Consider the following 25,077-nt stretch of genomic DNA (forward strand, 5'->3'; position numbering starts at 1 on the left):
CAGTCGGTTGAGCATCTGACTTCAGCTCAGGTCATGCTCTCATGGCTCGGTTAGTTCAAGCCCTGCATCAGGCTCACTGGTGTCAGCGCAGAGCCCACTTCAGATCTTCTGTCCTCCCTGGCCCCTGTGTCCCTTCACTGCTTGTACTCTCTCTTAAAAATAATTAAATCTTTAAAAAAAAAAAAAAAGAATGAGTGAAATTTAAGATCAGAATCACCTTCAAGCCAACATGCCTTATTAAAGGCTTAGCTTATTGTGCTGTTTCTGAACCATTTATAAGAGTATTTGTCTGAGTCCCAATTTCTGGAGTTGCCATTCTGGAGTTCTGAGGAGTCATTAGATTGCACAATGTATTAATAATTTTCCATATTAAGACCTCCTCAGCAGTGGTACTGGCATAAGGACTGCCATAGAGATTAATGGATCCGAACTGAGAGTCCAGAAATAAATCCTTGTATTTATATTTAATTGATATTTGACAAAGCTGGCAATTCTTTCAGGGGAAAGGATAGTGTGTTCAACAAATATGTTGCGACAGTTGAATATCCACACACAAAAAGGTGAACTTATGGTATGGCCTTCAACTCATACCATATACAGAAAATTAATTCAAAAGGATCATAGACTTAAATGTGACAGCTAAGAGGCACCTGGATGGCTTAGCCGGTTAAGTGTCCAACTTCAGCTCGGGTCATGATCTGGTAATTAGTGAGTTTGAGGTCTGTATTGGGGTCTGTGCTGACAAGTCAGAGCCAGGAGCCTGCTTTGGATTCTGGGTCTCCCTCTCTGTCTGCCCCTCCCCCGCATACACTCTCTCTCTGTCTCTCAAAAATAAACAAAAAAAAATTTTTTTTAAATATGATAGCTAAAATAAAATTTCTAGAAGAAAACAGGAGAATATTGAACAGACCTTGTGTTAGGCAACGATTTCCTAGATTAAAACTTATGCTGGGACACCTGGCCGACTCAGTCGGTGGAGCGTGCACCTCTTGATCTCAGGGTCGTGAGTTTGAGCCTCACGTTGGGTGCAGAGACAACTTAAAACACTTCTACCTATTCTACAGATGGACTGTGTATTTTTTTCTGTTTTCTTTCATTTTTTTTTTAAGATGGACTATGTTCTGTTGGACCAAAAACAGTCTTTGACGAAAAAAATTGATAAACTGGATATCATCAAAATTCCAAGACCTCTGCACTTCAAAATATACCATCAAGAAAATTAGGGGACCCAGGTGGCTCAGTCAGTTGAACGTCTGACTTTGGCTCAGGTCATGATCTCATGGCTCATGAGTTTGAGCCCTGCGTTGGGCTCTATGCTGACAGCCAGGGCCTGGATCCTGCTTCAGATTCTGTGTCTCCACCCCCCCCTGCCCCTCCCCCACTCACATTCTACCTCTCAAAAATAAACATTAAAATAAATTTTAAGAAAATTAAAAGACAAGTTACAGATTGGAGGACATATCTGGAAAACATACTGATAAAGGATTTGTATCCATAATATATAAATAATGCTTACAGCTCAATAGTTAGAAAACAAACAACTCAAATAACAGGCAAAAGAAATGAACAGACATTTCATCAAAGAAGTTACACAAGTGGCTAATAAGAATGTGAAAAGAGGGGTGCCTGGGTGGCTCAGTCGGTTAAGTGTCCAGCTTCAGCTCAGGTCATGATCTCACGGTTTGTGGGTTCCAGCCCCGTGTTGGGCTCTGTGCTGACAGCTAGCTCAGAGCCTGGAGCCTGCTTCAGATTCTGTGTCTCCTTCTCTCTCTGACCCTCCCCTGCTCACACTGTCTCTCCCTCTGTCTCTCAAAAATAAATAAAAAAACATTGAACAATTTTTTAAAAAAAGAATGTGAAAAGATGCTTGATACCATTCATTAGTCATTAGAAAAATGCAAATTAAAACCATAATAAGATACCATTTCATACCCACGAGAATGGCTGTAATAAAAAAAAAGCAGGCAATAAAAATGTTGGGAAGGATGTGGAAAAATTGGAACCCTGATACATTGCTGAAAGAAATGTAAAATGGTACTGTCTTTTGGAAAACAGTGTGGCAGTTTCAAAAACAGTTACATGTAAGAACTGCCTTACAACTCAGCAATTCCACTTCTAAGCATCTACCCAAGAGAAATGAAATATAAATCCACAGAAACACTTGTATGTGAATGTTCATAGAAGCATTATTCAGAAGGGTGCCTGGGTGGTTCAGTCAGTTGAACGTCCAACTCTTGATTTTGGTAGAGTCATGATCTCACAGTTGATGTGTTTGGGCCCGTATCAGGGTCTGTGCTGACAGTGCAGAGCCTGCTTGGGATTCTCTGTGTCCCTTTCTCCTGCCCCTCCCCTGCTCATGCTCTCTCTCTTGAAATAAATAAATAAATATTTAAAAAGAAGAAGCATTATTCAGAATAGGTTAAGACTTAAAATAACCTAAATGTCTATCAACGGAGCAATGGACAGACAAAATATATTGTACCATACAGGTGGGATATTATTTAGCAATAAAAAGTAACAAACTGCTGACACAGGCTAATGCCATGGATGAACCTTAAAAACACTTTTGTGAAATCTGGCCATTTGTAGCAAAATGGATGGACCTGGAGGGAGTCATGCTAAGCGAAATAAGTCAGGCAGAGAAGGACAGACACCATATGTTTTCACTTATAGGTCTAGCAGGAGAAACTTAATAGGAGACCATGGGAAGGGGAAGGGGGGGGAAAGAGTTGGGGAGAGGGAGGGAGGCAAATCATGAGAGACTTTTGAATGCTGAGAACAAACTGAGGGCTGAGTGGGGAGGGGAGAAGGAGAAAGGGGGTGATGTTCGTGGAGGGGGACACTTGTGGGGAAAAGCACTGGGTGTTATATGGAAACCAACTTTGTAATAAACTATTTAAAAAAAAAGATAACATTGTTCTGTGTAGGTTAGAATTATTTGAGTTTTTAAAAGAGCTTTGAAAAACATTTGAAAATGTAAATGCTAGAACAACTTAAACTACTCCTTTCCTGACTTATCTCCCAAGACCCTACTCCTTGGGGCGTCTTTTGTCCAACATGTACAAAGGAGGTACGGAGTTCCCCTTTCTTAGACTGCACCTGTATGTAGAACCATTTTGAATGATTGTTAACATGTTGCTAAATGATTGGGCTAAAGAAACAAAATCTGTTACTAACTAAAGGAAACAATCAATGTTGGAGGCATACTTTGAGAGGAATAGGATAAGGAAGGGAAAGAAAACAACTCTTTATGTTACTTAATTAAAAGAAACTTAATTTTTGTTTGAAAAAAAACTTTTGCTAAGTGAAACTCCATTTGTATGAAAACCCTAGAAAAGGCAAATTTATAGAGACAAAGTAGATTAGTGGTTTCCTGGGGCTGGGATTTGGGAATCAATATTAATTATAAATGGGCCTGAGGGGGCATGAAAATGTTCTAAAACTCATTTACGGTGAGGTTGTACTACTTGGGAAAATATTTATAAACTTTAAATGGGTAAATTTTATGATCTGCCAAAGGAGTGGATGAATGATTACCTATATGACGCTCTCCCCTGCAATGGCACAGCATATAAAGACTCTCATCTGACTCTGAATTTCTGGGAGGTATGCTCATGAGGTGACATATTCTGAGGAATTCAGCAGCTCGTTCCATAAAAATCTATCATCAGAAACAAGTTCAATCACATCATAAACTTTGAGAGATGGGGTGCTTGGGTGGCTCAGTTGATTGTGTGTCTGATTCTTGATTTGAGCTCATTCTTGATTTGAGCTCAGGTCATAATCCCAGAGGCATGGGATGGAAACCCACATCGGTCTCTGTGCTGAGCACAGAGCCTGCTTAAGATTCTCTGTCTCTCTCTCTCTCTCTCTCTCTCTCTCTCTCTGTCCCTGTCCCCAATTCACATGCTCTTTATTTTTATTTAAAAAAAATTAAAATTTCTTTATGTTTATTTATTATTGATACAGAGAGAAACAGAGCATAAGTGGAGGAGGGGCAGAGAGAGAGGGAGACCGAATCTGAAGCAGACTCCAAGCTCTGTTCTGTCAGCACAGACCCCGACGTGGGGCTCAAACCCACAAACCGTGAGATCATGACCTGAGCTGAAGTTGGACACTTAACCAATTGAGCCACTCAGGAGCCCCTATTTAAAGATTTTTAAATGTTTATTTTTGAAAAAGGGAGAGAGAGAGAGAGAGGAAGAGAGAGAGAGAGAGAGAGAGAGCGAGCGAGTGTGAGCAAGCAGGGGAGGGTCAGAGTGAGAGGGAGATACAGAATCTGAAGCAGGCTCCAGGCTCTGAGCTGTCAGCACAGAGCCCCATGCAGGGCTGGAACTCATGAGCCGTGAGATCGTGCCCTGAGTCAAAGTTGGCTGCTTAACCAACTAAGCCACCCAGGCGCCCCACATGCTCTTTAAAATGAAAAACAACAACAATAAACAACAACAAGCTGTTGAGAGATTGCTTGGGACAATGGAGCAGTCAAGGGAAGGAGTCCGCGTGTGGTGTGATCTGGGAAGTGCCAGTAGAGATATTTAGGAGTGTGGCCTATTGACCAAGGATGTTTTTAGAGAGAGGGTTTATTCCAGTTGGCACAAGTATGGTCTACTAAATTGAGGGTTAGAAACCAGAGCCAGGGGAGAGAAAAAGGGCTACATCATATGACTAATCAAAAAAAGATCATGAAGCACATAACCAAAAATACCAACGTAATAACCACAACCGTATCTCCTTCTCAATTTCACCAATTCCTTTTAAAATATTCCTGCTGCTTGTCTGTGGGTTAGCCTCTCCCTCCATAGAAGTCTTCTGTTTTAGGGCTGGAATTTTTCTGGTAACTTCAAGTCTCAGAGCTCTGATGGGTTACATCATCCAAGGGTTAGCTATGGTCGTGACGTCAGACCCATCAGTCTGTTCTATCGATTATGGCAGGATCTTTAGGAAAACAAAAGGAGAGGGGCACCTGGGTGGCTCAGTCGGTTGAGCGTTCGACTTCTGCTCAGGTCATGATCTCACGGTCTGGGTTCAAGCCCCGTGTTGGGCTCTGTGCTGACAGCTCAGAGCCTGGGGGCTGCTTCAGATTCTGTGTCTCCCTCTCTCTGCCCCTTCCCTGCTCATGCTCGGCCTCTCTCTCTCTCAAAAATCAATAAACATTAAAAAAAAAAAAAAAGGAAAACAAAAGGAGAGAATAGAACCTCCTTTTTGACAGGACCGAATGATCTAGACACCTATTACTGTCCAATATTAGAGTGAAAGAGAGAAGTTTCACCGAGGCATAAGACAATAGAGCATGATGCTACTAATGATTGCTGCATTTCATGAAGTCTCAGTTGATGGCTACTTTGAAGGGAAAATATTATTAGAACCTGGGGAAGGAGAGTTACTTTCACAACCAATTTATTTTTGGTAATTCTATTTGTCCTCTCTTTTTAAAAATATATTTATTTATTTTTCAAAGAGAGAGAGAGAGAGAAAGCATGAGTAGGGGTGGGTCAGAGAGAGAGGGAGACACAGAATCCAAAGACAGACTCCAGGCTCTGGGCTAGCTGTCAGCATGGAGCCCGATGTGGGGCTTGAACCCGTGAACCGTGAGATCATGATCTGAGCTGAAGTCAGACACTTAACAGACTGAGCCACCAAGGTGCCCCTCTATTTGTCCTCTCTTAATTGCCTTGAGCTCTGGATGACATGGACAGTGGATATATTTAGAAATCTTGAGGGTCTTACAGTTTATTTTTGTAAGATGTACACCAAAATTACTATCAATAGTAAAAAGTTATTTTAAACAAAGGCATAAAATGATCTTGGAAATAAACTTGTTGATAGGCATCATGCAAACCTTTGTATGTGACCACGAGTATGTTTTTACCAATTTGGGGAAGTCTGCAATCACTGAACACTCATAGCCACAAACTTGACCCTGTATAAAAGTCATCTAGAAAGAATGAACTTGGCTCTTTGTTTTGATATCTTTCTCTACATTGTGGACATGATGAACAGGGCAGCTCTTTTGTTTGTTTGTTCATTTGTTTCTTTTGAGAGAGAGAGACATAGAGAGAGAGCAAGCGTGTAAGTGGGAGAGGGGCAGAGAGGTGGGGGCTGGGGGGCAGAATCCCATGCAGGCTCTGTGCTGTCAGCACAGAGCCTGACGCGGGGCTCAGTCTTACAAACCGTGAGATCATGACCTGAGCGGAAACTAAGAGGTGGATCCTCAACTGACCGAGTCACCCAGGTGCCCCCACGCAGCTCTTTAGAATAGTGATGGGCTAATTTTAAAAACATGGAGCATACCAACCATACCTAACTATTTTTAGCAGCCCTCCTTGCAGCCTCTCCTTCCGAGTGCCGTACTGTGAGAGAGCAGAAGTTTTGTGGATCCTAACAGCTGTCTGGGAAGTGCCAAGACAATTTTGGTGTAAAAGACGCCTTGATAATTTTGTTATTCTGAATTTAGGGGCTGATCTTGGAGAAGGGGAACAGAAAAAAGTGTTGTTGGGAAATAGCCTTAGCCTTGGTTGTGTTATTAATAAGAAAATTATATTTTATAATTTTATATTTTAGAACATTAAAAATGTTAACTTCTCTAGAAGTCAGGAATCCTATTGTCTTCTGTTATATCTTGACCCAAGGGGATGGATGAAGTGAGTCATGAAAAATTAACATGCTTCCTAAGAAGTGAAAGTTCACTTTCACGTTATGCAAGGACTTAAGCTGTGCTATAAAGGGAAAACACATGAGAAGCCAAAATAACTTTTATTTCTTCATATTAAGGATAGACTATATACTCAAAGATCAAATTTCTTTTTCTTTTACCTAAGTAGGCTCCATGCCTAGTGTGGAGCCCAACATGGGGCTTGACCTTACTATCCAGAGATCAAAACCTGAGCTGCGATCAAGAGTCAGACACTTAACTGATGGAGCCACACAGGTGCTCCTCAAAGATCATTTTTCTTATGAGCAACCATAGCATCTGAACATTTATACTTCTTAAGATACAAGTAGTCTGAAAAAAAATAAAATTAAAATTAAAAAATACAAGTAGTCTGAAGAAGCACTTCTGGAACAGCAGAGTAAGGACAGCTGAAAATCTGCTCCTCCATAAAAGCAATAACCCTGGTAAAAATGGTCAAAATCGTTTTTTTTGGAGTCTGGAAAACCAAAGCTTTCAAAAATCGAAGGAGAATTTGTTCAAGAAAAATGGTCAAATGTCTACAGGAACAGTGAGCTTTGTGGCGCTTTGCCCGGTTTCTTCCCCATCCTCCACAGTAGCTCCACAATCTGGCAGCCTCACAGCGACACTAACTTTGAAAACGAGTGGCCGATTAGCCACTAGAGGGGGCAGCATGGGTGTGGAGCTCCCCAGACAGCACCATCCCTAGAGAACTGTCACTGTTTGATCTATCTGAATGCTCCCTTTAAGAGTCCCATTCACAGGGCTAGTCTTTATTTGACCCAATTCAGAGCCCCCACAGCAAGAACCTCTATTTTGTTTATCTAAACAATTAGCAGCAAATTGACATCCCAGCTGCCGGAGGCAGAAACACCAGCTGAAGCAAACGAGAGGCTGGCTAAAAAACTTGAGAGGAATATTGGGGAATGAAATGTCGATGGAGGGCTATGAAAATCTCGGACATTACCTGGGGATCTAGGAATCCGCAAATGTTCACAGAACTGTGAGTACATCCAGGAAATACCTGAGGAAGCTCCAATCTCTCCATCAACTCTGGTGAGCCTGAGGTCCTGCTCAGGCAGGAAGTGAGGGATATGGCAGAATAAATGGCCAGAGTGGTGAAGGCTCGCCTGAACCCTTGGTAAAAAGTAGAAAACTTACTGCTTCCAGGCATTTAATGAAAGTTCTGTCCAATCATTAACTGACCACTAAGCAAACCAGGCAGAAAACTTCAGTGACCGCATATGACAAAGAAAATAAGACTCTACAGAATTAGCTCATGAAAGTCAGTAAACAAATAAGCAGCAACTACTCAAGCCATGTTTGGGGGGGGGGGGATCTGATTTCCAGAGTTGCCATTAATTAAAACACCCAGTTTTTGAGGACTTGGCTGTCTCAGTTGATGGAGTGTGCAACCCTTGATCTCAGGGTTGTGAAGTAGAGCCACACATGAAATGTAGAGATTACTTAAAAATAAAACCTTTTTTAAAAAATTACCCAATTTTTAACAAAAAACATGAGACACGCAAAGAAACAGGAAAATGTGAGTCATACACAGGGAGAGAAAAGGAGTCAGTAGAAACTGTCCCTGAGGAAGCCCAGACACTGGACTTATTAGACGAAGACTTTAAATCAGCTCTTCTAAATAGGAACTAGGGGTGGCTGGCTGGCTCAGTAGGTGGAGCATGCAACTCTTGATCTCAGGGTCATGAGTTCAAGCCTCATGTTGAGTGTAGAGCTTACTTCAAAAAAAAAAAAAGGAACTAGAGGAAACTACTATGTCTAAAGAATTCAAGGAAATATGAAAATTATGTCTCACCAAATAGAGAATGACAATAAAGAAATAAAAATTATTGGGACACCTAGATGGCTCCAATCAGTAAAGCATGCAACTCCTGATCTCAGGGTCACGTGTTCAAGCCCCACATTGGGCATGGATCCTACTTAAAACAAAGAAATAAAAATTATTTAAAAACTGAAATAGAAATTAGGGGTAGAAGAGAACAATAACTGAAATGAAATATTCCCTAGAAACTGCTCAACTGCTCAACTTGATAAAGAATATCTACCAAAAAACCTAGAGCTAACAAACTTCCTTTTTTTTTGAGAGAGAGAGAGAGAGAGAGAGAGAGAGAGAGAGAGAGAGAGAGAGAGAGTGCAAGTGGGGGGAGACAGGTAGAGGTAGAGAGAAAGAGAGAAGGAGAATCTTAAACAAGGTCCATGCTCAGAACAGAGCCTAATACAGGGTTTGATCACAGGATGCTGGGATCATGACTTGAGCTGAAATCAAGAGTCGGATGGATGTAAAGCTAACGCACTCAACGGTGAGAAGCTTGAAAGTTTCCCATTAAGATCAGGTACAAGGGAAGGAGGTCTCCTCTCACCACTTCTCAGCATTGTACTGAAAGTTCAAGCTAATGCATCAGCACAAGAAAAGGAAATAAAAGGTGCAGATTGGAAAGGTAGAAATAAAGTATCCTTGTTCATAGATGACATATTCATCTATATAGAAAATCTGGGGTGCCTGGTGGCTCAGTTGGTTAAGCATCCTACTTCTGCTTAGATCATGATCTTGCGGTTTGTAGGTTCAAGCCCCACGTCCAGCTCTGTGCTGACAGCTCAGAGCCTGGAGCCTGCTTCAGATTCTGTGTCTCCCTCTCTCTGCCCCTCCCTCACTCATTCCCTCTCTCTCTCTCTCTCTCTCTCTCTCTCTCTCTCAAAGTAAATAAACATTTTAAAACTTTTTTTAATAAAAAAGAAGGGTTCCTGGGTGGCTCAGTCAGTTAAGTGTCCAACTACAGATCAGGCCATGATCTCATGGTTTGTGAGTTCGAGGCCTGCATTGGGCTCTATGCTGACAGTTCAGAGCCTTGAGTTTGCTTCAGATTCTGTGTCTCTTTTACTTTCTGCTCCTTCCCTACTCACACCTTGTCTCTCTCTGTCTCTAAAGAATAAATAAATGTTGGGGTGCCTGGGTGGCTCAGTCAGTTAAGCACCTGACTTCAGCTCAGGTCATGATCTCACAGTTTGTGGGTGTGAGCCCCATGTCAGGTTCCGTGCTGACTGCTCAGAGCCTGGACCCTGTTTCAGATTCTATGTCTCCCTCTCTCTCTGTCCCTCCCCAACTTGTGCTCTGTCTCTCTGTCTCAAAAATAAACTATCAATAAATAAATGTTTTAAAACATTTTAATAAAAGAAAAAAGAAAATCTGAAGAAATGACCAAAAAAAATCTCTGGCACTAATAAGTGATTATAGCAAGGCTGAAGTTAATATGTAGAGATCAACTGCCTTCCCACATACTAGCAATGAACAAGTGGAATTTGAAATTAAAAAATATATATCATTTATAATAGCATCTAGAAAAATGAAATTCATAGGTATAAATCTAACAAACTATATATAAAATTTATGTGAGGAAAACTACAAAATTGATGAATGAAATCAAGGAACTAAATAAAGGAGAGATATCTCATGTAAGGAAGACTCAATATAGTCAAGATGTCAGTTGTGCCCAACTTGATCTATAGATCCAATGCCTCCCAATCAAAATCCCAGCAAGTTACTAGGTAGAAACTGACAAACTGATTCTGAGGTTTATATGGAGATGCAAAAGACCCAGAATAGCCAGCGCAATATTGAGAAGAACGAAGTTGGACAAATGACAATATCTGACTTCAAAACTTACTGCAAAGCTACAGTAATCAGGACAATGTGGGGGCACCTGGGTGGCTCAGTCGGTTAGGCATCAAGTGTCTGACTTCTGCGCAGGTCATGATCTCAGGGCTCCTGAGCTGGGCCCCGCATCAGGCTCTCTGCTGTCATCGAGGAGCTGGCTTTAGGTCCACTGTCTCCTCTCTCTCTGCCCCTTCCTCACCAGCTTTCTCTCTCTCTCTCTCTCTCCCTCCCTCAAAAAATAAACATTAAAAAAAAGACAATGTGGTGTTGGTAAAAGAATAAACAAAGAGATTAATGGAACAAAATACAGAGTCCACAAATTCACTCACATAAGTATAATCAACTGATCTCTGACAAAGGGACAGTGGCAATAAAATGGAACAGAGAAGCTTTTCAACAAATGTTACTGTAACAACTGGACACCACATACCAAAATGATAAATCTAGATACATGTCACACTTTTCGTGAAGGCACAAGAAGTAATTTAAAATGGATCACAGACCTGAATAGATCACAGATGCAAAACTATCAAACTCCTGGAAGATAATGTATAAGAAAACCTAGGTGACCTGGGTTTTGTGATGACTTTGTTTTTTGTGTTTTTTTAAATGTTATTTTATTTTATTATTTTATTTTTGGGAGAGGGCCAGAGCACAAGCAGGGGAGAGGCAGAGAGAAAGAAGGAGACACAGAATCCGAAGCAGGCTCTAAGCTCTAAGCTCTGAGCCCCACATAGCCTAATGTGGGGCTTAAACTCATGACTCTGAGATCAAGACCAGAACTAAGATTAAGAGGTGGATGCTTTAGCTGAGCCACCCACATTCCCCTGGTGATGACTTTTAAGATACAGAATCAGAAGATTCTGGGTAGCTCCGTCAGTTGATCATTGGACTTAGGCTCAGGTCGTGACCTCATGGTTTGTGAGCTCCAGCCAAGGGGGGCTCATTGCTGTCAATACAGAGCTCTCTTTGGAACCTCTGTCTCTCTCTCTTTGCCCGGCCCCTGCTCATGCTTTCTCTCTCTCAAAAATAAGCATTAAAGAAAAAAAAGGATACACAACGAAAGCCATGATCCATGAAATAAATAACTGATAAGCTGGTCTTAATTAAAATTATAATTTTCTGGGGTGCCTGAGTGGCTCAGTCCCTTAAGCGTCTGCCTTCAGCTCAGGTCACAATCTTGCAGTTCTAACCCTGTGTCAGGCCTGGAGCTTGCTTTGGATTCTGTGTCTCCCTCTCTTTCTGCCCTTCCTCCACTTGCACTCTGCCTCTTTCTCTCTCAAAAATAAACAAACATTAAAAATTTTTTTAAAAACTTTTCTGCTCTGTAAAAAATATTAAGAGAATGAAAAGACAAGTCACAGATTGGGACGAAATATTTGCAAAAGACATATCTAATAAAGGACTGTTTTCTAAAATAGAAAGAACTCTTAAAACTCAACAATAAGAAAATAAACAACCTGATTAAAAATAAGCCAAAGACCTTAATTAGCAGACACCTCAGCAAAGAAGATACACAGATGGCAAATAAACATACGTAAAGATGCTCCACATTATATATCTTCAGGTAAATGCAAATAAAAATAACAGTGAGGGGTACCTGGGTGGCTCAGTTGGTTAAGCCTCTAACTTAGGCTCAGGGCATGATCTCACAGTCCATGAGTTCAAGCACTGCATCGGGCTCTGTGCTGACAGCTCGGAGCCTGGAGCCTGCTTCAGATTCTGTGTCTCCCTCTCTCTGCCCTTCCTCTACTCTCTCACTGTCTCTCTCAAAAATAACTAACCTTTAAAAATATTGAAAAATCAACAACAATGAAATACCACCAGACACCTGTTAGAATGGCCATAATCTGAAACACTGCTAACACCAGATGCTGGTGAGAATGTGCAGCAACAGGAACTCTCATTCATCGCCAGTGAAAATGCAAAATGATACAGCCACTTTGAAAGACTGTTTGGTAGTTTCTTAATAAAAGTAAACATGTTCTTACCATATAATCCAGTATTTCTCCACAGGAGTCAAAAACTTATGTCCACACAAAAATCTGCACATAGGTGTTAATAGCAGCTTTATTCATAATTGTCAAATGTTGAAGCAACCAAGCTATCCTTTAGTAAGTGAATGGATAAAAGAACCGTGGTACATCCAGACAATGGAATGTTATTCAGTACTAAAAATAAATGAACCATCAAGCCATGAAAAGACATGAAGGAACCTTAAATGCATACTAAGTGAAAGAAGCCAACGTGAAAAGGCTACAGACTATATGATTCCGACTATATGACATTCTGGAAAAGGCAAAAACTAGAAGGCATGGTGAAGATCAGTGGTTGTTGGGGGCTGGGGAGAAGGAGGGATAAATAGGCAGAGCAGAGAGGTGTTTTTTTTTTTTAAGATTTTTTTTTTTTTTTAAGTAATCTGTATACCTGGTGTGGGGCTCAAACTTACAATCCTGAAAGTCACATGCTCTACTACTGAATATGTCAGCCAGGTGTCCCAGAGCAGAGGGTATTTTTAGGCAATGAAAACACTCTGTATGATAATAACACATGTCATTATACATTTGTCCAAACCCAAAGAATGCACAACACCAAGAGTGAACCATAATCTACACTGTGGACTTCAGGTAATTAAGATGTGTCAGTGTGGGTTTATCAGCTCTAACAAACGCATTGCCCTGGTTGGGGACATCATAGTGCAGATAATGGAGGAAGACATGCACGTCTGGAGACAGCGGGCATACGGGGGTCCCTATGCCTTCTCCTCGATTTTGTTATGAACCGTAAGCTTCTATTTTAAGAAAAAGTAAAGTGTTATTTTACAATAGTTTTTACTATAGGTGCTCAGCAGCAGTTTGGAAGTGGTAGAAGAAAGAATCTACAGACTTGGAAATAGAAATTGTCCATTTTTTTAAGTTTACTTACTTATTTTGAGAGAGAGAGTGTAAGAGCACATGAGTGGGGGAGGAGGAGGGGGAGAGAGGAAGAGAGAGATTCCCAAGCAGGCTCCATACTGTCAGCACAGAGCTTGATGTGGGGCCTGAACCCACAAACCGTGAGATCATGACCTGAGCCAAAATAACCAGCTGAACCACCCAGGCACCCCAGAAATTGTCCATTCTTAAGAACAAACAGGATGAAGAAAAGTGACAGAACCACGGGGACATGTGGGAATACCATCAAGCATACCAAAATATGCACAATGGGAGTCCTAGAAAGAGAATAAGGACATAAATAATATTTGGAGAAATCAAGACCAAAACCACTCAAATTTTATATAAAAAATTAATCTATACATTTAAGCTCAGTGACCTCCAGCTAAGAGAAACTCAAATAAATTCACACTTAAACACATCAGAGTCAAACTATTAGACTATAAAGAGAGACTTCTGAAAGCAGCAATAGAAAATTGACTTATCATTTATAAAGGATCCTCAGTAAGATCAATTGTTAATGTCTCACTAGAACCTAGGAGGCAGTGGGGTGAAATATTCAAAGTAATGAAAGAAAAAGACTGTCATCCCAGAATTTTATAACCAAAAAAATATTCTTCAAAGTGAAGGAGAAATGAAGACATAACCAAATAAACCAAAGCTGAGAGGATTTGTCACTAGCAAACTTTCCCTATAAGAAATACTAATGATGGTCCTTCAGGCTTAAATGAAAGAACACCAGACAGTGAGTGAATCCACATTAAGAAATAAAGAGCACCAGTAAAAGTTACAACATAGAGAGTTATAAAATACGGTATAAATGTTTTTATGTTGTAACTCTTTTTTTATCTTATCTAATGGGAAAAGATAGCTTCATAAAGTGATAACTATAAAATGGTATTTTTTAAAGGAGAGACAGAGAGAGCAAGCACAAGTGGGGGAGAGGCAGAGAGAGTAGGAAGACAGAGGATCTGAAGTGGGCTTTGAACCGACAGCAGAGAGCCGGGTGCGGGACTCAAACTCACAAACCATGAGGTCATGATCTGAGCTGAAGTCTGATGCTCAACCTACTGAGCCACAGAGGTGCCCCTAAAATGGTATTGATATGCTTATAATGCATAAAGATGTAATTTATAAGACAATAATACAAGGTGCAAATGAGTAGGGGAAGGAATGAAGCTATATTGGAGTAAAGTTTTGAACATTATTGAAACTCAATATTAATCTGAACTAGATTGTTATAAATCATGATGTTAATTGCAACCCCAGAGCAACTATTAAGAAAAAAGTTACAAAAATACAGTAAAAGAAACAACAAAGTAATTAAAATGGTACATTTGAAAATATCTACTAAACACAAAAGAAGGGAGAAATGGAGAAATATAGGAACAAAAAAACCCCAAAATACATATATAAAAGAAATAAAATTGCAGGTATAAAACCTACGCCATTAGTAATTACATTATACATAAATGGACTGAATTCTCCCATAAAAAATGTAAAACCCTTTCTCTAGACTGATCAAGGAAAAAAGGAAAGAAAAGTCAAATTACTAATATAATGAATAAAAGAGGAGACAACACTATTACAGAAATAAAAAGCATTGTAAGAGAATACTGTGAACAACCGTATGTCAATAAATTAGACACCATAAATGAAATGACCAAATTCCTAGGAAAACATAGACTACCAAAGATGACATAAGAAGAAGTAAAAAAAACCTAAATATACCTGTGACAGGCAGATATTGAATTCATAATCTTAAAACTTCCCACAAATAAACTTCAGGCTCAGACAGCCTCAGTGGTGCATTCTACCAAATGTTTAAGGAATAATTAATATCAATCCTTCAGAAAATCTTTGGAGGCACGTGGCTGGCTTAGTTGGAATACCATGACTCTTTTTTTTTAATTTTTATTTTTTAATGTTTTTATTCATTTTTGAGAGAGAGAGAGAGACAGAGTGAGTGGGAAACAGAGTCTGAAGCAGGTTCCAGGCTCTGAGCTATCAGCACAGAGCCTGATGAGGGGCTTGAACTCATGGACTACAAGATTACGACCTGAGCTGAAGTCAGATGCCCAACCAAGTGAGCTACCCAGGTGCCCTGAAATAGGATGACTCTTAATCCTGGGATTTGAGCCCTACATTGGGTGTAGAGATTACTAAAATAAATAAACTTGGACATAAAAGAAACTCTTCCAAAAAAAAAAAAAAGGAGGTAACACATCTCAACTCATTCTGTGAGATCAATATTACTCTGATACAAAATCACACAAAGACTTTGTAAGAAAACTATAGACCAATATTCCTTACGGATAAAGACATAAAACTTCTCAACAAAATACTATCAAACTGGATCCAGCCATGGGAGCCTGGGTGGCTCAGCCAGTTAAGAATCTGACTTTTAAAAAAATTTTTTTGTTTAATGTTTATTTTATTTTTGAGAGAGCAAGAAGAGTGAACATAAGCAGTGGACCGGCAGAGGGAGCAGGGGACAGAGGATCCAAAGTGGGCTCTGTGCTGACAGCAGAGAGCCCAATGTGGGGCTCAGACTCTTGAACCTGAGATCATGACCTGAGCCAAAGTCAACACTTAATCAACTGAGCCACCCAGGCACCCCAAGTATTTGATTCTTGATTTTGGCTCAGGTCATGATCCCAGAGTTGTGAGATTGAGCCCCAAGTCGGGCTCTGCACTGAGCATGGAGCCTGCTTAAGATTCTCTCTCTCTAACCCTCTGCCCCTCCCCAGCTTGCATGCTCTCTCTCTAAAAAAAAAAAAACACAAAAACAAAAAACGAAAAATAACTCACAACTGAATCCAGCCACATATAAAAAGGGCTATACATCATGACCAAATAGGATTAATCCCAGAATGCAAGTCAGTTTAACATCCAAAAATCTATTGATTCAAAATATCATATTACTAGAATAGAGGACAAAACCCACAGGATCATCTCAGTTGAAACATAATTTGACAGAATCCAAAATACTTTCATGATTCAAAACAAAACAAAACCCAACACTGAACGAACTAGGAATAGAAGAGAATTCACACAACCTGACAAAGGTCATCTATGAAAAATGTACAAATAACATCATAGTCATCGTCAAATGGCTTTCCCACTAATATCAGGAATAAGGAAGTATATCCATGATCATCATGTCTGTTCAACATTGTACAAATGTTATAGATATGGCTACTTGGCTGGCTCAGTCAGTGGAGCACACGACTCTTGACTTCAGGGTGGTGAGTCTGAGCCCCACTTTGGTGTAGAGATTAATTTTAAAAAAAGTTGTAGTTAAGACTGTTGTTAGTCAATAAAAAGGAATAAAGGCATCCAGATTGGAAAGCAAGAAGTAAAACTATTTCTCCTTCCTTCCTTCCTCCCTCCCTCCTTCTCTTCCTTTCTTCCTTCCTTCCTTCCTTTTTTTGCTACAAAAAGCTTTATTATTTCAATGTGCTCCACAGCTTAAAAAGCTGCCTAACAGCTACAGGGAGAAAATCAGGCAAAAGCTGGGCATAAAAGGGGATGCCATCTAGGAAATGTTTCTCTAGGAAGAAGTAAATCTTTTAGTCACAGATGAAATGACATTGTACATAGGAAATCCTAAGGAATCCACAAAACATTATTACTAATAGGTGAGTTTAGCAAGTTGTAGGATACCAGATCAATATACAAAAGTCAATTATATTTCTATACACCTGCAATGAAAATATAAAAATGAACTTAAGGGGTACCTGGGTGGCTCAGACGGTAAGTGTCCAACCTCAGCTGATCTCACAGTTTGTGGGTTTGAGCCCACATCAGGCTCTGCACCATCAGCTTGAGATTCTCCTTTTCTCCCTCTCTCTCTGCCCCTCCCGTGCTTCTCTCTCTCTCAAAATAAAAAAATAAACCTAAAAAAAAAAAGACTATAATTCCAGGGGCACCTGGCTGGCTCAATCAGAAAAGCATGTGACTCTTTTTATTTTTTTTTAATGTTTATTTATTTTGAGGAGGGGAAAGGCAGAGAGAGAGCCCCAAGCAGGCCCTGCACTGTCAGCACAGAGCCCAAGGCAGGGCTCCAACTCACCAACCATGAGATCATGACCTGAGCCAAAATCAAGAGTAAGATGCTTAACCAACTGAGCTACCCAGGCACCCTGGAAAAGCATGTGACTCCTAATCTTGGGGTTGTGAATTTGAGCCCCACATTAGATGAAGAGATTACTTAAATAAATAAAACTTAAAAAAAGAATTTAAATCCATTCACAGTAGCATAAAAAAGAATAAAATACACAGAAGTGATTTTTTTAATTATTAAATTTTTTAATTTATTTTTGAGAGAGAGAGAGAGAGAGAGAGAGAGAGAGAGAGAGAGAGAGAGAGAGTGAACAGGAGAGGGTCAAAGAGAGAGGGAGACACAGAATCCAAAGACAAGCTCCAGGCTCTGAGCTAGCTGTCAGCACAGAGCCCGACGCGGGGCGTGAACCCACGAACCGTGAGATCATGACCTGAGTCAAAGTCGGCACTTAACCAACTGAGCCACCCAGGCGCCCCTACATAGAAGTGTATTTAACAGAATAAAAGATTGTACACTGAAAACTATAAAACATCATTGAAAGCAACTTAAAACCTAAATAAATGGAAAGAAAGCTCATGTTCATCAATCAGGAGATTTAATGTGGTTAAGACAGCATTACTCCCCAAACTGATCCACAGGTTCAACTCAATCCGTCTCTAAATCCCAGGTGGCTTTTTTGGAGAAATTGACAATCTGATCATAAAATCCATATGGACACAAAAGAGACCCATAAGAGTCAAAAGAATCTTGAAAATGAGCAAAATTAGAGGATTCACACAAAAAACTTTCTACAAAGCTACAGTAATCAAGACAGTGTGATAGTAGCATAAAGGTAGATATGTAGGTCAATGAAATTGAACTGAGAACCCACATTTTTGACAAACTGAATTGTGCCAAGACAATTCAATGGAAGAAAGAATAGTGTCTTCAATGTATGGTGCTGGGGTACAGCTAGATATTCATATACAAAAAACTACAGTTGGACACCCTCATTTTATACCCTTATATAAAAATTAAACTCACAATGGATCAAAGAACTAATTTAAGAGCTTAAACTATAGAACTATTTTATTTTTTTAAAAACTAAAAAAAATTTTTAATGTTTTTTAAAATTTATTATTGAGATAGAGAGCATGAATGGGGAAGGGGCAGAGAGAGACGGAGACACAGAATTAGAAGCAGCTCCAGGCTCTGAGCTGTCAGCACAGAGTCTGACGTGGGGCTCAAACCCACAAATCGCAAGATCATGACCTGAGCCGAAGTCGGTACCTTAACTGACTGAGCCACCCAGGTGCCCCTAAAAAAACTTTTAGAGTTTATTTATTTATTTTGAGAAAGAGAGTGCAAGTGGGGAAGGGGCAGAGAAAGAGAGGAAGAGAGAGAGTCCCAAGCAGGCTCCACACCACCAGTGCCGAGCCCAATGCAGGTCTCAAAGTCACAAACTGTGAGATCATGACCAGAGCCAAAGTTGGACATTTAACAGACTGAGCCACCCAGGCACCCCTAAAACTATAGAACTCTTAAAAAAAAAAAGAAAACAGGGGAAGAGCTTTATGGCATTGTGTTAGGAAATGATTTCTTGGATATGACAGCAAAAGCATAGGCAACAAAAGAAAAAATAGATAAATTGGCCTGCATCAAAATGGGAAACTGGGCTTCTAAGGACAGTTAACAGAATGAAAAGGCAACTTACAGAATGGGAGAAAAGCTTTGCAAATCATATATCTGACAAGGGATTAGTCTGGAATATATAGAGAACTAGAGAACTCCTACAACAAATAAAAAAATATATAATACAAGTTGGGCACCTGGGTGGCTCAGTCAGTTGAGCGTCCGACTTTGGCTGAGGACATGATCTCACGGCTCGTGAGTTTGAGCCCCACATCAGGCTGTGCTGACAGCTCAGAGTCTGGAACCGGCTTCAGATTCTGATCTCCTTCTTTCTTTGTCCCACCCCTGCCAGCCCCCCACTACCCCCGCTTCCCGCCACCCCTTCCCCTGCTTCCCCGCTCCCACTCATGCCCTGTCTGTCTCTGTCTCTCAAAAAGAAACATTAAAAAATTATTTTTAATGGTTTTTACATTTATTTATTTTTGAAAGATAGAGTGAGACAGAGTATGAGCAGGGAGGAGCAAAGAGAGAAGGAGACACTGAATCTGAAGCAGGTCCCAGGCTCTGAGCAAGTGTTCAGCAAGGTGCCTGATGCGGGGCTCAAACCAATGAACCATGAGATCATGACCTGAGCCGAAGAGGGACACTTAGCCAACTGAGCCACCCAGGCACCCCCCCCAAAAAGTTTTTTTTAAGACATAGAATCCAACTTAAAAATGGGCCAACAACTTGAACAGACATTTCTCCAAAGAAGATACACAAATGATCAACAAGCCTATGAAAAGATGCTCAACATCACTCATCACCAGGGAAATGCAAATCAAAACCACAATGAGATACCACCTCACACCCACTAGGATAGCTTTTATTAAGAAACAAAAAGCCAACAGGAAATAACAAGTGTTGGTGAAGATGTGGAGAAATCAGAACCCTTGTACACTGTTGGTAGGGATGGAAAATTGTGCAACTATTATGGCAAATATTACGTCAGGTCCCTAAAAATTAAGGATAGAATTACCATATGATTGAGCTCTTCCACGTCTGGATATATATTCAAAAGAACTGAAAGCAAGGTCCTCGAAAGATATTTGTGCATCCATGTTCATGACAGCATTCTTCACAATAGCCAAGAGGTGGATGTATCCCAGTATCTATTAGTGGATGAATGGAGAAACAAAATGTAGCACTGACATAGAATGAACTACTATTCGGCTATTAAAGAGAAATGAAATTCTGACACATGGATGAACCTTGAGAACATTATGCTAACAGAAATAAGCCAATGACAAAAAGACAAATACTATATGATTCCCACTTATATGAAATATCTAGAGTAATCAATTCATAGAGACAGAACGTTGAATGATGGTTACCAGGAACCGGGGAGAGGAGGAAATGGGGTTTTGTTGCTCAGTTGGAATAGGGTTGCAGTTTTAAAAGATGCAAAGTTTCTGGAGATTGATTGAGCAACATAAATACACTTAAAATTACTGAACTGTACACTTAAAAATAATTAAGATGTTAAGTTTTATATAATGTATATTTAACCACATTTAAAAAAGTTTATTTACTTTGAAAGAAAGAGAGAGAGCACAGGCTGGAGAGGTGGAGAGAAAGGGAGAGACAGAATCCCAAGCAGGCTCCATACTGCCAGTGCAGAGTCCAGTATGGGGCTTGAACTATAATCCATGAGATCATGACCTGATCTGAAAGAGTTGGACACTTAACCTACTAAGCCACCCAGGTGCCCCACCACATTTTTTTAAGACTATCAAAAAATGTTCAATAATGTTTACAGAAATGTTAGGTGGTGAGATATTATCATTTTTCAGATTTGAGACCGTTTTTCCTTGTGAGCCTTGACTTCTGTACTTCTGTACTTCAACCTCTACCTGTGTCCACCTTTGTAACCTGAGAGCTATCATTTTAGCCGCTCATGCTTACCAGGTTTTTCCATATATAATTTTCAACGGTCTCCTGGAGAGTGAACAAAGCTCAGAAAGGCTCAGTGACATTTTCCAAGGTCATGTGAGGGACAGTGCTATCATTGGAACCCATGACCTGATCCTAATGCCTGGGTTTTATCCCGACTGCACCTCATGTCCCCCAAGCCAGCTTCATCCAAGCAACCATGTGGGGTACCTCAAATTCAGATCCCCCTTAGAGAAGAGCTTCCCTAGGTTTTGATGAATCTTGGATGTGTGAATCATGTGATGAATAAATTAACAAAGAGTTGAATGAAAACAGGAATGAATGTATGGACAGACTAATGGAGCCTTGAATGGGTGGGGCCTGGAAGAGAGGGAAGGCCAGAGCAGCGGAATGAGGAAATTACACTGTGCGAACCAGACCTCTTAGTCTTCTACGCACAGAGACCGCTGGGGAAAGTCAAAGGGCCTGGAGCCACTGCCAGCCTGAGAAGAGGCCAATCCAGACACCGCTGTGTGTGCTCCCCGCCGCAAAGGAGGCTCAGGCAAGATGCCCTAAGGAGGGGAGGGGGACAGGGACACTGTGGACACTTGGCCAGTTTGTGTGTAGGGGAGAGGCAGCTCTTTCTTTAGAAAGATCACTTTGGCTCCTGCTGGGAAGGTGACTCTAAGGGGAAGAAATTGGAGAAGGGAAGACCTGATCCTAAACACAGAGTCAAGGGGAGTGAATTCCAGAAAGATCTTTGGATGGACCCTTGACCAGGGCTTAGTGGTGATCAGCTGCATGTCGGGATGGTGAGAGAGAGGAAGCGGTCTCTGTTATCCCTTCAGGTACTTCTGTGACAGAGCCCAAAGGAATAGCTCTTTTTTCTTTTTCTTAAGTTTGTTTATTTTGAGAGTGAGAAAGACATGGGAGGGAGGTGCAGGCTGTCAACACAGAGCATGATGCAGGGCTTGAACCTATGAACTGTGAGGTCATGACCTGAGCCGAAACCAAGAGTTGGACGCTTAACTGACTGAGCCACCCAGGCGACCAGGAATAGATGGGAGTGGGCAGTAAGCGTCAATCAGGAACTGAGAAGCGGGCTGTCACTTTTGCTGGGTGACTCCCATAACTCTAAGAGCTTATCTATTTGGCTGCTCTAACATGAGGTATTTTTATGTTGTCCCCTCTTGGGTCCAGGGGTCTCTGAACTTGTTTTCTGAGGGGTAAGGTAGGGATCTGCAGGGATAAGCGCATTAGCCTGAAGAGAGCTGAGGAGGCCAAAGTCATGATGGGGTGGAGGAAGGCAATGACTTTTCGAGAAGAAGGAAGGAAAAAGTCTGAGAAAGCAAAAGTTAGAAACTACCGCTCTTTCTATTTCTGTTATTTAACCAAATACCACCCCATGTGTTACATCCCTTGACCCTCACAGCGACGGGGAGAACTCAGCAGAGCTGGGCCACTGCCTTCCCCAGGCTAACAGGGTCTCTACACTGGCATGGGAGCCCAGGGCACCCGGTGCCTAATGCACAAGGTGTGAGGGCACTGGGTAACCCTGGCCCCTTTCAGGGGAGGAGGGCATGGACCTGAACTAGTTAATTACTTTTCTTACATAAAGTTGAGAGAAGATGAGGGCACAAAAACATCTCCTCCAGTTAGGAAGACTCCCCCAGAGCCAGTCCACTAACCCCAGATCTCCTCTGAGCCTGCCAAGCCTGGAGTGGGGAGCCCCCTTTGCCAACCTTCTCTACTTTGGCTTCAGGGAGCCTCAGGACCCCAGCACTAAAGGAACACAACCTGACACCATCCTCCACTGTGGAGGTGGGGAGACTGACGCAGGAGGTCTAGGGGGAGCCTGCATGAAGCTCTCTCCCACAGGCCCTGGCCTCCCTAACCACAGCTGCATCTGCAGGGACAGAAAAACATGGCCTGGAGACCGACACCACTTGTGCTGCTGCTGCTGCTGGCCTGGACAGCCTCCATGTGCAGTGCCCGGAGCAGGACAGACCTGCTCAACGTTTGCATGGATGCCAAGCACCACAAGACAAAGCCAGGCCCTGAGGACAAGCTGCATGACCAGGTGTGGCCGGAGTTGGGGAGGGGGCTGGTTCCAATGGGGAAGAGGAAGTCAGGGTGGTGGGGGAAGGGCTATTTGATCAGATACCCCCACGTCCTGAGTTATCTCCGTGGGAGAAGATGAAGCTAGGGTGGGGGGTTCTGGCTGAGGTGATTTAGGGGTGGCCTCCTCAGAGGGTACTGTGGCAGCAGTGACATGATATGATCACTTGTTGAGGTGCTGGGTTTTCTACACGTGATTTTACATTCCCCGTGGTCGTTCGATGTAGGAAATAATGTTCTCCCCCAATAGAACTCAAATAAGGAAATGGGCCCAGAAAAGCAGAAGGACACACAGAAGATCTGGACATAAGCAGCCCCTGTGGTATGGGGGTAGGACTGAGGTGGGCACTCCCAGCATTTTAGAGGGTAAGACACTGTCAGGGAGGATGATTCTCATACAGCATGTGCCAGTCCATGAAGTGTCGGGGGTAGAGGACAAGGGCTCTTACGGCTGTGACACAGGACACAGATGCTGCATATTCACTCACTGTGTATGAGCGGATGCCAGTTGGTGGCAACTCCATTGAGATTCCATGTCTCCTTTTTCTGAAATAAAATTCAAAGCCATTAGGACCTATTTGCACATTTAACTTAAAAAAAAATCAACGTGACTATCTGTACTACAAAAGAGAAGCACAAAGAAAGTAATTCCTATATGTCAATTCTCTGATATGACTCCATTAAAAATCACTATCAAATAGCATGTCTGCTTTTTAAGTTAGTGCTTTATGGTTTTTAATCTTTATTTTTGAGAGAGAGAGAGAGAGAGAGAATGTGAGAGAGGAAAGCGCAGAGAGGGAGACACAGAATGTGAAGCAGGCTCCAGGCTCTGTCTGAGCTGTCAGCACAGAGTCCGATGTGGTGTTGGAACCCACGGACCACAAGATCATGACCTGAGCCAAAGTCAGATGCTTAACTGACTGAGCCACCCAGGTGCCTCACATGTTTGCTTTTATTCACCAATCACTAGGAATGGGGCAGCTACAAATAAAGAATAAAGATTGAGATAGGTGTATTCTGTTGACAACTTAAATGCTTTAAGATACTCTAAGCAGTATTGCCATTGATGACATAATTTTCTAAAATAGTGAATAATCCAAGTAAAACAAAACACATTGCATAGCTTTCCTTTTCATAGTATTTACAGCCCTGAAAAAGTCAGTCTGTATTAAAAACTTGCTAAAATATGGTGCATCTGTATGTAAGATAGAGTTGGGTTTAGATTTAGGAAATCATAAATAGGTCTTTCACTTATTTTTTTCAGCAAATATTTTTATGGGCCTGCCACGTGTCTGGCACTGGCCTCGCCTCTGGAAACACAGACCTTAATACTTGCTACAAAGAAAGTTAACCAACATACACTACTGCATAGGTCATTCCCCTCCTCCTTTGCTCAAAATGTCACTTTCTAGTGAGGCTTTTCACAACCACCTTCTTTAAAATTTCAACAATCACCCCATACTCCACATCCCTATTCCCTGCTGTGATTTTCTCCATGTAATTGATCATATATGGACACTATATTTTTTCTCTTTTAGTGTCTTACTGTCTTTCTCCCCTGATCAGGATGGAAGTTCCATGAACACATATTTCTGTTTTGTTTTCTATTGTATTCTCAGCATCCAGAACAGTGACTGGCATAGAAATAGGTACTCAGTAATCATTTTCTAATGAATAAATAAATCAAAGAACTTTCTATAAAATATGAAGGGCTGCATAAATGATAGCTAATGTCCTCTCAAGACAGGTTTTCTCTCTGGCTCCCAGAACCCCTGATCACACTGTTGTAACTAAGTCTCCCCCAAGATGGGAGTTCCTGGAGACCAAGGACAGAGGGTCTCCACAGTAAACTTTCCTAGAACAACCCACCTGAGGCAGGAGAGCAAGAACCAAATAGGGAGAGGCTGAAGGCTGTGGTGGGGGAGGCATGTGGTCCAGTGTCTTCTCCACCCAGTGCACCCCCTGGAAGAAGAGCGCCTGCTGCTCACTCAACACCAGCCAGCAGCTGCACCAGGACCCCTCCCTCCTGTACAACTTTAACCTGGACCACTGCGGCAAGATGGAGCCCGCCTGCAGGCGCCACTTCGTTCAG

General features: G+C 41.5%; 1 long non-coding RNA gene and 1 pseudogene across 2 annotated transcripts in view; one reads left to right on the top strand and one right to left on the bottom strand.

The window, feature by feature from the left end:
• Positions 1 to 49: 49 nt before the first annotated feature.
• Positions 50 to 25,077, bottom strand: part of LOC115271648 — a 26,778-nt gene continuing 1,750 nt past the window's right edge. Inside the window, exons 2-3 of one of the 2 annotated variants that reach the window (XR_003900037.1) lie at positions 23,474 to 23,531; positions 50 to 169 (exon numbers count right to left, since the gene is read on the bottom strand). This is a non-coding gene — a long non-coding RNA (uncharacterized LOC115271648). Of the gene's footprint in view, positions 170 to 19,900; positions 20,108 to 23,473; positions 23,532 to 25,077 lie in introns of those variants that run through there. The other variant, XR_003900036.1, reaches the window with a different exon arrangement.
• LOC115271640 overlaps positions 21,307 to 25,077 on the top strand; it is a 4,359-nt pseudogene continuing 588 nt past the window's right edge.

The sequence above is a fragment of the Suricata suricatta genome, chromosome 11 (assembly GCF_006229205.1).
Source record: "Suricata suricatta isolate VVHF042 chromosome 11, meerkat_22Aug2017_6uvM2_HiC, whole genome shotgun sequence".
NCBI classification, from domain to species: Eukaryota; Metazoa; Chordata; class Mammalia; order Carnivora; family Herpestidae; genus Suricata; species Suricata suricatta.